Source organism: Tamandua tetradactyla, chromosome 1 (assembly GCF_023851605.1).
Source record: "Tamandua tetradactyla isolate mTamTet1 chromosome 1, mTamTet1.pri, whole genome shotgun sequence".
Taxonomy (NCBI): domain Eukaryota; kingdom Metazoa; phylum Chordata; class Mammalia; order Pilosa; family Myrmecophagidae; genus Tamandua; species Tamandua tetradactyla.
The window spans coordinates 86,237,601-86,249,014 of NC_135327.1; the positions used below are offsets into that span (position 1 = coordinate 86,237,601).

An 11,414-nucleotide genomic window follows, 5' to 3' on the forward strand; every position below is an offset into this window, starting at 1 on the left:
ATAAGTTATATTAGGAAATGCACTAGTCAAAATATAAATTTTGTACCAAATAAAAATCAAATTGGGTTTTAATCTGATTAAAGAACTGGAGTCCTTTATAAGCAGAGTGAAAGAAAGAAAAAAAAAACCACAGGGAGCAACCAGAAACTGGAAGTCAACAAACTCCGGAACCCTGGAGAGATCACCATGTGCACTGCATGTGACAGAAAAGCCAAGGATCAAGGATTGGCAATCACCAGCCCTAGTAAACCATGGTCTTCTAGGAGACAGCATTGCCTTGATGATACCTTGATTTTGTACTTTTCTTAGCTTCAAAACCATGAGTCTATAGATTTCTGTTGTTTAAGCCAACTCATTTTGCATACTATTTGTTTAGCAGCCAGGAAACTAAAACCCAAAGTTATAGGAAAGCAGGCATCCTCATTGCCATTGAACCCAGTAAATCTTTGTGGGGCAAATTTGAAAATATACATCAAATGCCTTAAAAACATGTATTCCTTTTGATCCCAATATCTTAGTACTGAGAATCTATCCATTTTAAGAAACGGGGAGGGCAGGAAAAAATGAGAGATACCCAAATAGAGGATTAGTAAAGCACTTTAGGGTACAGTCTTTCATTGAATTACTTTGCAACTTTTAAAACCATTTAAAAATGATGTAAGAGAACAGAGCAGGCAAAGGATTACAATGTGCAGGCCCTCTGAAGTGGGCTGCCTAGAAGCCTGTCTTGAGAGGGATTCTAAAGTCTCATCTGGATCAGAATAAATTATCATAATCTATGGGTTCCTTTCCATCCTTGCAGTATAAGGGCCCATAATGACATGGAAAGTTGTTCTATTTTTTTTAAATAAAATTATGCAAATATACACATTAACAAAGAAGAAAAAACCTCATTGGTATGATGTAACAAGAAGGGAGCTTCACTTCTGTAATATTTTTCACCCAAATCCATAACCCACATCTAATCATGACAAAAAACATCAGACAAACCCAAACTGATGGACATTCTACAAAATACCCGACTGGTACTCTTCAAAAGTGCTACGGTCATGAAAAACAAAGGAAGACTGAGAAATTGTCACAGACTATAGGAGACTAAAGGTACATAATAACTAATGCAACATAATACCATGGATGGAATTTTAGAACAGAAAAAGGACATCTGTACAAAAACTAGTGAAATCAGAATAAAATCTTTAGTTAATAGTATTGTACAAGTGTTAATTTCTTAGATTTGACCAAAGTATTGTGGTTAGGTGAGATGTAAGCAATGAGAAAACTGAGAGAAGGGTATGTGGGAACTCTCCTTACGATCTTTGCAACTTTTCTGCGAGCATAAAATTGTTCCAAAATGGAAAGTTTTTTTAAATGGGGGAAATGCATAAAAATGAATCTAAAGATAAGCAAATCTTCAAGCTGCTGATTATTTCATCAATAATCAATAAAATAGATTTAAAAATTAGAAGTATTGTTTTAGTTTGTTATATGCTGCTGTAATGCAATATACCAGAAATGAAATGGCTTTTAAAAAGGGAATTTATTAAGTCACAAGTTTACAGATCTAAGCCCATCAAAATGACCAAATTAAGGCATCCAGAGAAAGACACCTTGACTGAAGAAAAGTCAATGGGCAGTCCCTTTAATTGCTTGGTCAGACAGAGGGGCTGGGATTTGCCAAGCATCTCTGTGTCCCAACAGAGCACCCTTTACAGCTTCTCCAAGTCTTCTGAACTGAACAATGCCAAGTGAGGGCCTCAAGCAAAGGCAGCACCGCCATCACCAGAGACTCTCCTTCTCCCAGTGGGGATACAGCCTGGAATGATGCTAGGTCTGGGCCCTTGGCAGGCTCTGAGTTGCCACCTGAGGCAAAGAACTTCAATGGAAGGCTTCGAAGGCTGGCAGCGCCTGCAGTCTCCACCAGTTTTTGTGACTTCTCACCAGGTGATTTGGTTTGGGCCAAGTTGGAGGGTTACCCTTGGTGGCCTTGCCTGGTTTTCAATTATCCTTTGATGGAACATTGATTCATGGATAAAGAATGTCAGAACATGTTCATGTACAGTTTTTTGGTGACAGCCCAACAAGGGGTTGGGTTAGCAAAAGGCTATTAAAACCATATACAGGTTCCAAATTGAAGGAAGCCCAGAAGGAAGGTCGTTTTTATAGTGCAAAGCCTGCAATTTTAGGACAATGTAACATGCAGATGAAGCCTTGAATAAAGACAAATTTAAGAAGCTTGAATTAGCAGTGTGTGATGAACCCTCAGAACCCAAAGAAGAGTAGGAGATTGAGGTAGGCGCAACCTATGTGTCAGATAAGAGTGAAGAAGATAATGAAATTGAAAGTGAAGAGGAAATGTTGCCTAAGATGTAAGGATCTAGGCGTAGTAACCACCAAATAAAAAAAACAAAGGGTCATATCAGGCTCTGAGAGTGACAGTGGTGGCTCTGATGTGGAATTCAAGCCAGATGCTAAGGAGGAAGGAAGCAGCAATGAAATAAGTAGTAGAGTGGGGAATAGTGAGAGAGAAGTCCCGGAGAGTGCAGTCAAAGTTCCTCCAAAGCAGAAGAGAATGTTGACTGGAAATGGCTTCCTTACAAGGAAAAGTTCAAGGAAGGAAATGTTCTTAGCCTCCAAATGAGCAACTGGCATTTCGTCAGAAACCAAGAGTACTTTCAGTGCTTTCTCTGCTACTCAAAATTCTGAATCCCAAGCCCACAGTAATGAAGGAGGTGATGACAGTAGTTGGCCAACTGTCTGATATTATGAAATTTTAGAGTGACTTAAGGAGGAAAGCAGAGGAGATGAATTCAGGAGGCAGCCTGATCACTCTGATTTTGATGCATCCACTCTCCATGTCCTTGAAAAGATTTCCTCAATTCCTGTACACTTTGGATGAGAAGAAAGTCGTGGTAGATTAAGTCTCAGAACTTTGATCTTGTCATCTTTTATAAAGTAGGAAAGTTCTATGAGCTATATCACATAGATGCTCTCATTGGAGTTAATGAACTAAGGCTGGTATTCATGAAAGGCAACTGGGCCTATTCTGGCTTCCATAAAATTCCATTTGATCAATATTCAGATTCCCTAGTGCAGAAGGGCTACAAAGTAGCATGAGTGGAACAGATTGAAACCCTGGAAATGATGGAGGCATGACGCCAAAGAATGGTACGTGTGTCTAAGAATGATAGAGTGGTGAGGAGGGGGATCTGTAGGGTCATTACCAAGGCTACACAGACCTACAGTGTGCTGGAAGGTGATCCCTCTGAGAATTACAGTAAATATCTTCTTAGGCTCAAAGTAAAAGAGGAAGGTTCTTCTGGCCACACTCGTGTGTATGGTGTGTACTTTGTTGATGCCTCCCTGGGAAAGCTTTACATAGGTCAGTTTTCAGGTGATTATCATTGCTCCAGGTTTAGGACTCTGGTGGCACTCTATCCTCTGGTACAAGTTTTGTTTAAGAAAGGTAATCTCTCAACAGAAACTAATATAATTCTGAGGGGTTCATTGTCCTCTTCCCTTCATGAAGGCCTGATATTAGGCTCCCAGTTTGGGGATATAGCCAAAACTTTTGAGAAATCTACTCAAAGAAAGATATTTTTACAGAAAAGCTAAATGAGGTCAATGGGGTGATGTTATCCCAAGTGTTTAAAGTATGATCTAAGAGTCTGATTCCAGTGGGTTGATACCAGGAGAGAACAGTGAATTGGCACTCTCTGCTCTAGGTGGTTCTGTCTTCCACCTCACAAAATGCCTTATTGATCAGGAGCTTTTATCAATGGTGAATTTTGTAGAATATATTCCCTTGGATTCTGACTTGGTTGGTGCTACAAGGCCTGGTGCTATCTTTGCTAAAGCAAATCAACAAACAATGCTAGATGCAGTGACATACCACTTGGAGATTTTTCTGAATGGGACAAATGGCTCTACTGAAGAAACCCTTCTAGAGAGGATTGATGTTTGTCATACTCCCTTTGGTAAGTGGCTTCTAAAGCAATGGCTATGTGCTGCACTCTGTACCCTATCAATGATCGCCTAGATGCCATAGAGGACCTCATGGTTGTACCTAACAAAATCTCTGAAGTTGTCAACTTTTTAAAGAAGCTCCCAGACCTTGAGAGACTACTCAGCAAAATTCATAATGTGGGGTCTCCCCTGAAGAGCCAGAACCACCTGACAGCAGGGCTGTAATGCAAGAAGAAACTATATACAGCAATATATATATACATACATAATCAATATATATCATATATATATTGATATATATATATATATTGATTTCCTTTCTTCTCTGGAAGGATTCAAAGTAATATGTAAAATTTAGGGATTATAAAGAGGTTGTTGATGACTTTAAGTTTAAAATCCCTAAGCAGGTCATTACTCTCCAGCCAAAAAAATCTTGCAGGCCGTTTTCCTGATTTGACTCTTGAATTGAACTGATAGGACACAGCCTTTGACCATGAAAAGGCTCGAAAGTCTGGACTGATCACTCCCAAAGTAGGATTTGACTCTGATTATGACCAAGCTCTTGCTGACATATGAGAAAAATGAACAAAGCCTCCTGAAGTACTTAGACAAGCAGTCAATTGTAGATGCTGAAGCTGTCCATAAGTTGTTGACTTTGATTAAGGAGTTATAGACTATATTGGAAGCTTTGACTTTCGACAAAGGTGGGAAATTGAGACAACATTATAATCTAATAAACTTTATTTTTTAAAAATAAAAAAATGGCTGATGTCTGTCACAGGGGAAGGACATGGTTGGTGTCTGCTGGTCCTTGTTCCCAGTTATGTTGTTTCCAGCTTCTGATGCCAGTGATTCCCTCTCTAAGCATCTGTGGACCTTCACTTGGCTTCTTTGGGTTCTGGCTTGCTTAGTATCTCATGGGAAGGCCCATGGGCATATCTGCTGGGCTATGCATCTCCAAACGTCTATGTCTAAGTGTCTGCTCTCTCTGTCAGCTCTGAGCTTTCTACAAAAGTCCTTTTTTAATGAACTCCAATAAACTAATTAAGACCCACCTTGAAGGGCAGAGTCACATCTCCTTCTAAGCAAAAGGTCACATCAACCATTGGGTGTATCACAACTCCATGGAAACAATTTAATCAAAGGTTTCCACCCTAAACAATAGGTGTGGCCCCACAAGATTGAATCAAGATTAAAACATGGCTTTTCTGGGGTATATAGTATTTTCAAAGCTGCACAGGTATATATAGCAAAATGCTAATAGCTGTTATCTCACGGCAGTGAGGTGATAGATATTACTTTTGCTACCTGCATTTAAAAATTTCCTATTATGACTAAATATTAATTTTGTAATAATTAATTAATTAACTAATTAATTTTGGGGGCATGGGCAGATTCTGGTAATTGAACCCATGTCTCCAGCATGGTAGGCGAGAGTTTTGACACTGAGCCACTGCTGCACTGCCCTATAATAATTATTTTAAAGGTAAGTGTTACTTTAAAAATAAAATAATATGTTGTCCCCTCTGATTCTGGGTTCTGAAAAGGCCCCAAGGCCAGTACATCACATCCATTGTAATCCAGTCTAGTGCTGGAAAGGAAATGAGAGAAAGCAAAGAGCTTTCCAGGAAAGCAGAGCATTGGCATGCAAAGTACGTTTAAACTCTGACAGAGCAGTGGTACACAAAGGCCTTTAGAACTTCTGGCAAGTGAGTGCACTCTTTGCATAAGCAAAAAAAGCATCTCAGCTGGGTCAGGGCGCCTCTTTCTGTGTCCTCCCTGCTGACAACCAGGAGGCAGGAAAGTTTTTTCAGGCTCCTGGGGCCTGCTGCTAATCACTGAAATGGGAACAGCAGAAATGTGTCCGGCTGCCAGAGATGAACACGGCAAATGCAAGGATGGGTGGGGGGCAAGATAGGGGGGAGCAACCCCTAGATGGTTATTCATGTGTAGAAGGGGTAAGTCAGGACCAGAAGGACAGTTGGCCAGACCAGGTAATGCTAATTCATCCGGTGGGTCCCTCCACCCATTAAGCCTCTCATATGTTCCCAGGATATGCAAAGTGTTAAGGAGAGCCATGTGCCTGCCCTGATGCACTCTGTACACCGAGGACAATGCCATACCATTTCTGTAATAAAGGTTAGGTGCAGGGTGGCACAGATGGCAAGGGGGAGAGACATGTCTGCCCTTGCACAGCAGTGAAGGGCTCAGTGGTAGGGTTTGGAGTAAGCAGACGATGGAAATAAAGCTCAGCTGCCAAAGCACAGATACTTACTGTTTCTCTCCCCATCTTCCAAAAGCCTTGATGAGTTCATAGGATCAAGAGTAAGCTTTTACACAAATTAGCCTACATTAAATCAGCCAGAGAACACAGTGATTCAAATTCCTGGCGGATACCCAGTAACTCACAGCAAGGAGATTTAGTTAAATGCAGCAGGGTTTCTGCAGAGTCTGCAGAGTTTCTTTCATAGTCTTGGTGAAAGTGCTATTGGGTCATTGCTTTGTTCAATTCATGCACTCATGAATAAAACTAACGTTTATTGAGCACCTACTTTGTGCCAGATTACAGCAATTCCAGATGAGCTAAGAAACAGAGCAGTGCAGGCTTTAGTGTAGATTTTACAAAATCTGCTACGGTGCATTAAAGCAAAAGTTGTGCTGAGCCCATTGCTTGGAGAGTTTCCCCAGGGAAACCACAAGCATCCTATTTAGCATGATATGGTCTCAGATTTTTTTCGGATTCATTTACCTCATCCCTTAAAGGCAAAAGAAAGAATAAAACCTATGACAAAAGAAGAGCTCTTTTAGAGTTAAGAGAAGATTCAGATAATTTCACTGTGGTTTCTGGAGCCTTCTCTGATAGTCAGGGGTTCATGACCCAAGGGCAAAGGTCGCTGGACAATAGGAGCATTTATGACCATGGTGACTATTTTAGGACAGTTTCAACAACGATACCAAACTAGCTTACATGGCAGAGTTGATTGGGAGAACAAAGTTAATTCATCTAAGGGAGGACCTGAGTGGAAGAAACAAGATTAGGGGCATGTAATTACGTTATTTGCCCTCAGTAACAGTGGGGACCAGAGCAAAAATACAAGTGAAGTTCCCTGGCCCTGACTCAATTCCTTCCTATCTATCTCTTCCCACAATTGTTTTCATGAGCATGTGTGTAGTGAGCTCAACCCAATCGGGGTATACTCCATACACATCAACTCCCATATGGGCACCTTTGTCAATCCCCTGGAACTAGGGTGCACAATCTGCTATTTGTAATTCGCTGGAGAAGATGGACTCAGGCAGGAGACCTGGAAGCATTTGGACCAGATATTCCAGGACCCCAATTAAAAAATGGGCAAACTTCCTTAGAACTGTAAACTTGTAACTTATTAAATTCCCCATTTAAAAAAAAATGGGCAAAGGATTGGAATAAACATTTCTCCAAAGAAAATACATAAATGGCCAATAAGACATGAAAACATGTTCAAATCATTAGTTATTAAGGAACTGCAAGTCCAAATGACATTGCAATACCATTTAATACCCTCTGGGATGGCTACTATTTGAAAAACACACAAACAAAAAAAACAAGTGTTGCCAAGGATGTGATGAAATAGGAACACTTGTACATTACTGGTGGGGATGTAAGATAGTTCAGCCACTGTGGAAGACAATTTAGTGGTTCTTCAAAAAACTATACATAGGATGCCCATATGACCCAACAACTCTACTTCTAGGTACATACCCTAAAGAACTGAAAATAGAAACTCAAATAGATACCTCTACATATTATATTCATAGCAGCATTACTCACAATAGTCAAAAGATCAAAACAACCCAGATGTCCATTGACAGATGAATGGATAAAAAAAATTATATGGTATATACATACATTGGAATATTGTCCAGCCATCAGAAAGAATGAAGCTCTGATACATGCTATAACATGGATGAACCTTGAAGACATTATGCCGAATGAAATAAGTCATATACAAAAGGGCAGACATTGTATTACTGTACTTATTTGATGTATCTAGAGTGAGCAAATTAATGGAGACAGAAAGTAGATTAGCAGTTTCCAGGGGTAGAGAAGAGAGGCGAATGGGGACTCATTGCTTAATGGGTACAGAGTTTCTATTTGGAATGATGAGAAAGTGTTGGTAACAGGTGGTGTTGATGGTAGCCTGACATTGTAAATATAATTAATGCCACTGAATTGTACACTTAAAAATGGTTAAAATAGCAAATTTTATGTTATATGTATATTACCACAATAAAATTTAAAAATAAAAATGGATTATAAACACATACTACATACTACATACTACAATGGATGAACCTCTAAAATTATGCTAAATGAAAGAAGTGAAAGACAAAAGGTCACATATCATATGAGTTCATTTATATGAAATATACAGATTAGGTAAATCCATAGAGACAGAAAGCAGATTAGTAGTTACTGGGGCTGGGGGAGGGTGTAAGTACCCATTAACTGCTTCATGGGTACAAGGTTTCCTTTTAGGATGATGAAAATGATTAGAACTAGATGAAGGTGTTGATTACAGAATTGTAAATCTACTAAGTGCCACTGAACAATTGTTCATACTTTGCTGGTTGGAATACAATGATACAGCCACTCTGGAAAACAGTTTGGCAGTTTCTTAAAAAGTAAATATGCCACTACCATACAGCCCAGTAATTGCATTCTTAGCGATCTGTCCCAGAGAAAGAAAACTCGGATTCACACAAAGCTCTCTATATAGATATTTATCCAGCCCTATTCATAATAGCCCCAGACTGGAAGCAACTCAGATATACTTCATGGGTGAATGGTAAAACAAACTGTGCTGCCGTGGAATTCTACTCAGCAGTAAAATGGATCAAACTATCAATACATGCCACAATCTGGATGAATTTCCAGAGAATTATGCTGAGTGAAAAAAGCCAACCCCAAAAGGTTACACGCCGTGTGATTTGACTTATGTAATATTTGAAATGAGAGAATTATGGAAACGAAGAAAAGATTAGTGGTTGCCAGGGGTTAAAGAAAGGGTAGGGTTGGGGGAAATAGGTGTGGCTGTAAAAGCGTAACAGGTGGGATTCTTTCAGTGATGGAAACATTCTGCATCCTGATTGTATCTATGTCAATATCCTGGTTGAGATATTGTACTATGGTTTTGTAAGATGCTATCACTAGGGGAAATTGGATAAAGTGTACACAGGATCTCTCTGTATTATTTTTTAAAACTGCATATGAATTTACAATTACCTCAAAAAAAACAAGTTACATACTGTATGATTCAATTTGAATAGCTCTCTGGAAAAGGCATAACTGCAGAGACAGAAAAAGATTTGTGACTTCCAGAATCTGGGAGTGGGGCGGGAGTATATTAGAAGGGGGACGAGGAAATTTTGGGGTATGATGTTTTATGTTTTGATTGTGGTGGTGGTTGCATGACTGTTTATGCTTACTAAAACTCAAGAGTTGTACAGTAAAAAGGATGGATTATACTGTAATTCATATAATACCTGTGCTGGTTTGAAACTGTAATGTACCCCTGAAAAGCCATGTTTTTTGACTCCTAATCCAATTTTGTGGGGGCAGCCCTGTTGTTTAGGGTATTGAACCTTTTAATTAGGTTGCTTCCATGCAGATGTGACACCCAAATGTGAGCGATTAGATCATTTCCACAGAAATGTGACCTGGCTCATTCAAGATGGGTCTTGATTAGTTTACTGAAGTCCTTTAAGAGGGGAACATTTTGGAGAAAGCCCAGATGCAGTCATTTGGAAATTCTTGGAGTGCTGACAGAGGTGCTTAGAGAGAGGCCATATGAAACCAGGACACAGATGTTTGAAGAGGAGAAATCTCTGGCCTGGGAGATGCTAAGCTAAGGATGAAACCCAGAGTTTTGCCCTGGAGAAGCTAAGTGAAGGCTCACAGATGCTCAGAGAGGAGGTCCCTGGAATCTGGAGCTGAAAGCAACAAAACCTGGAGTAAAATGCCAGCAGATGTCGCCATGTGCCTTCTCATGTGACAGACATTGGCCTTTCTATGGAGTTAGTATCTTTCTCTGGTTGTCTTAATCTGGCATTCTTATGACCTTAGAACTGTAAACTTGTAACTTAATAAATCCCCTCTGTAAAAGCCTAGCCATTTCTGGTATATTGCATTCTGGCAGCATTAGCAAACTAAAACAATACCTATAATCCATAAATTCATACAATACAATAAATCTGACTAAAAATACCATATCACATAATAAACTGAAAGTATAAATTTTATTGTATGTAAGTTATACTTCAATACGGTTGACTTAAACATAGATATCATGTGCCCAAAGTGGTGGGCCTCAACATATTTTTAGTCTCTTGAATGCTTTCTCCAAAGGAAATCTAACATGGACTTTTGTAACTGTACAACAGATCAAATCCAGAGCCCCTCTTGGATTGAGTAGGGAAGGTCCTGTGGAATCTCCATCTTCCACCACCCCAGCAGCTCCCTTGTCCCCAGGAAGAGTGGAAGAATTGTCATTCCAAGTCCCCAGGACCAGGGAGGTCAGACCCTAAGGCTTTGTGAGCTAGGGGGCCTGAGGAGGTGATCCTGAGAAGAACGGCTTTAATCAATGAACTTGGTTTCCTCATCAGCTACCTGGAAACTCTGAAGTCAACTCCTGACACCAGCGTGTGAGGTAATGAGTCTTTACCATGAACTGAGAGCTGTGGATGGGCCTGGAACAGAGACATGTTAGAAGCCCAAGGAGTAACTGATGCAGTGCAGCTGGATTCACTTATGGAGAGGCCTGAAGACATTCAAATAAAAACCAGGGCCCCCAGGCAAGGCCACTGTGACTGATGATGGCAGAGAAGTCTCACCAGGAACTTCTGTCCCACCCCAAATTCCCCAGCTTGAACATGAAAACCATATGATAGTTAAGGAGCTTTGCTATCCAAGCCTTCCCAGTTTACATGTTCTGATAAAGCAGCGAGTTTAGGGAGAAGGCGGGAAGGCAGGAACTGAGGCTGCTCAGAGCCTTTTCAGATTAATATGGTCATTGGGTATTAGTGGGGGCAGGGGGAGCTCAGGGCTCTTCCAACCCAACCCTCATGGCTTACAGATGGGAAACTGTTCTAGTTTGCTAGCTGCCGGAATGCAATATGCCAGAAACGGAATGGCTTTTAAAAAGGAGAATTTAATAAGTTGCTAGATTACAGTTCTAAGGCTGAGAAAATGTCCCAATTAAAACAAGTCTAGAGAAATGTCCAATTTAAGGCCTCCAAGGAAAGATACCTTGGTTCAAGAAGGCCAATGAAGTTCAGGGTTTCTCTCTCAGCTGTAAGGGTACATGGCGAACATGGCGGCATCTGCTGGCTTTCTCATGGCTCAACAAAAGGACTCTCTCCAAAATATTTCCTCTTTTAGAGGATTCCAGTAAGCAACTCCACCTTCAACG

The 11,414-nt window shown here is 40.3% G+C and overlaps 1 pseudogene; it reads left to right on the plus strand.

Moving 5' to 3' along the window:
• Positions 1-1,692: 1,692 nt before the first annotated feature.
• On the plus strand, positions 1,693-4,636 carry LOC143680993 (DNA mismatch repair protein Msh6 pseudogene; annotated as a pseudogene).
• Positions 4,637-11,414: the final 6,778 nt, after the last annotated feature.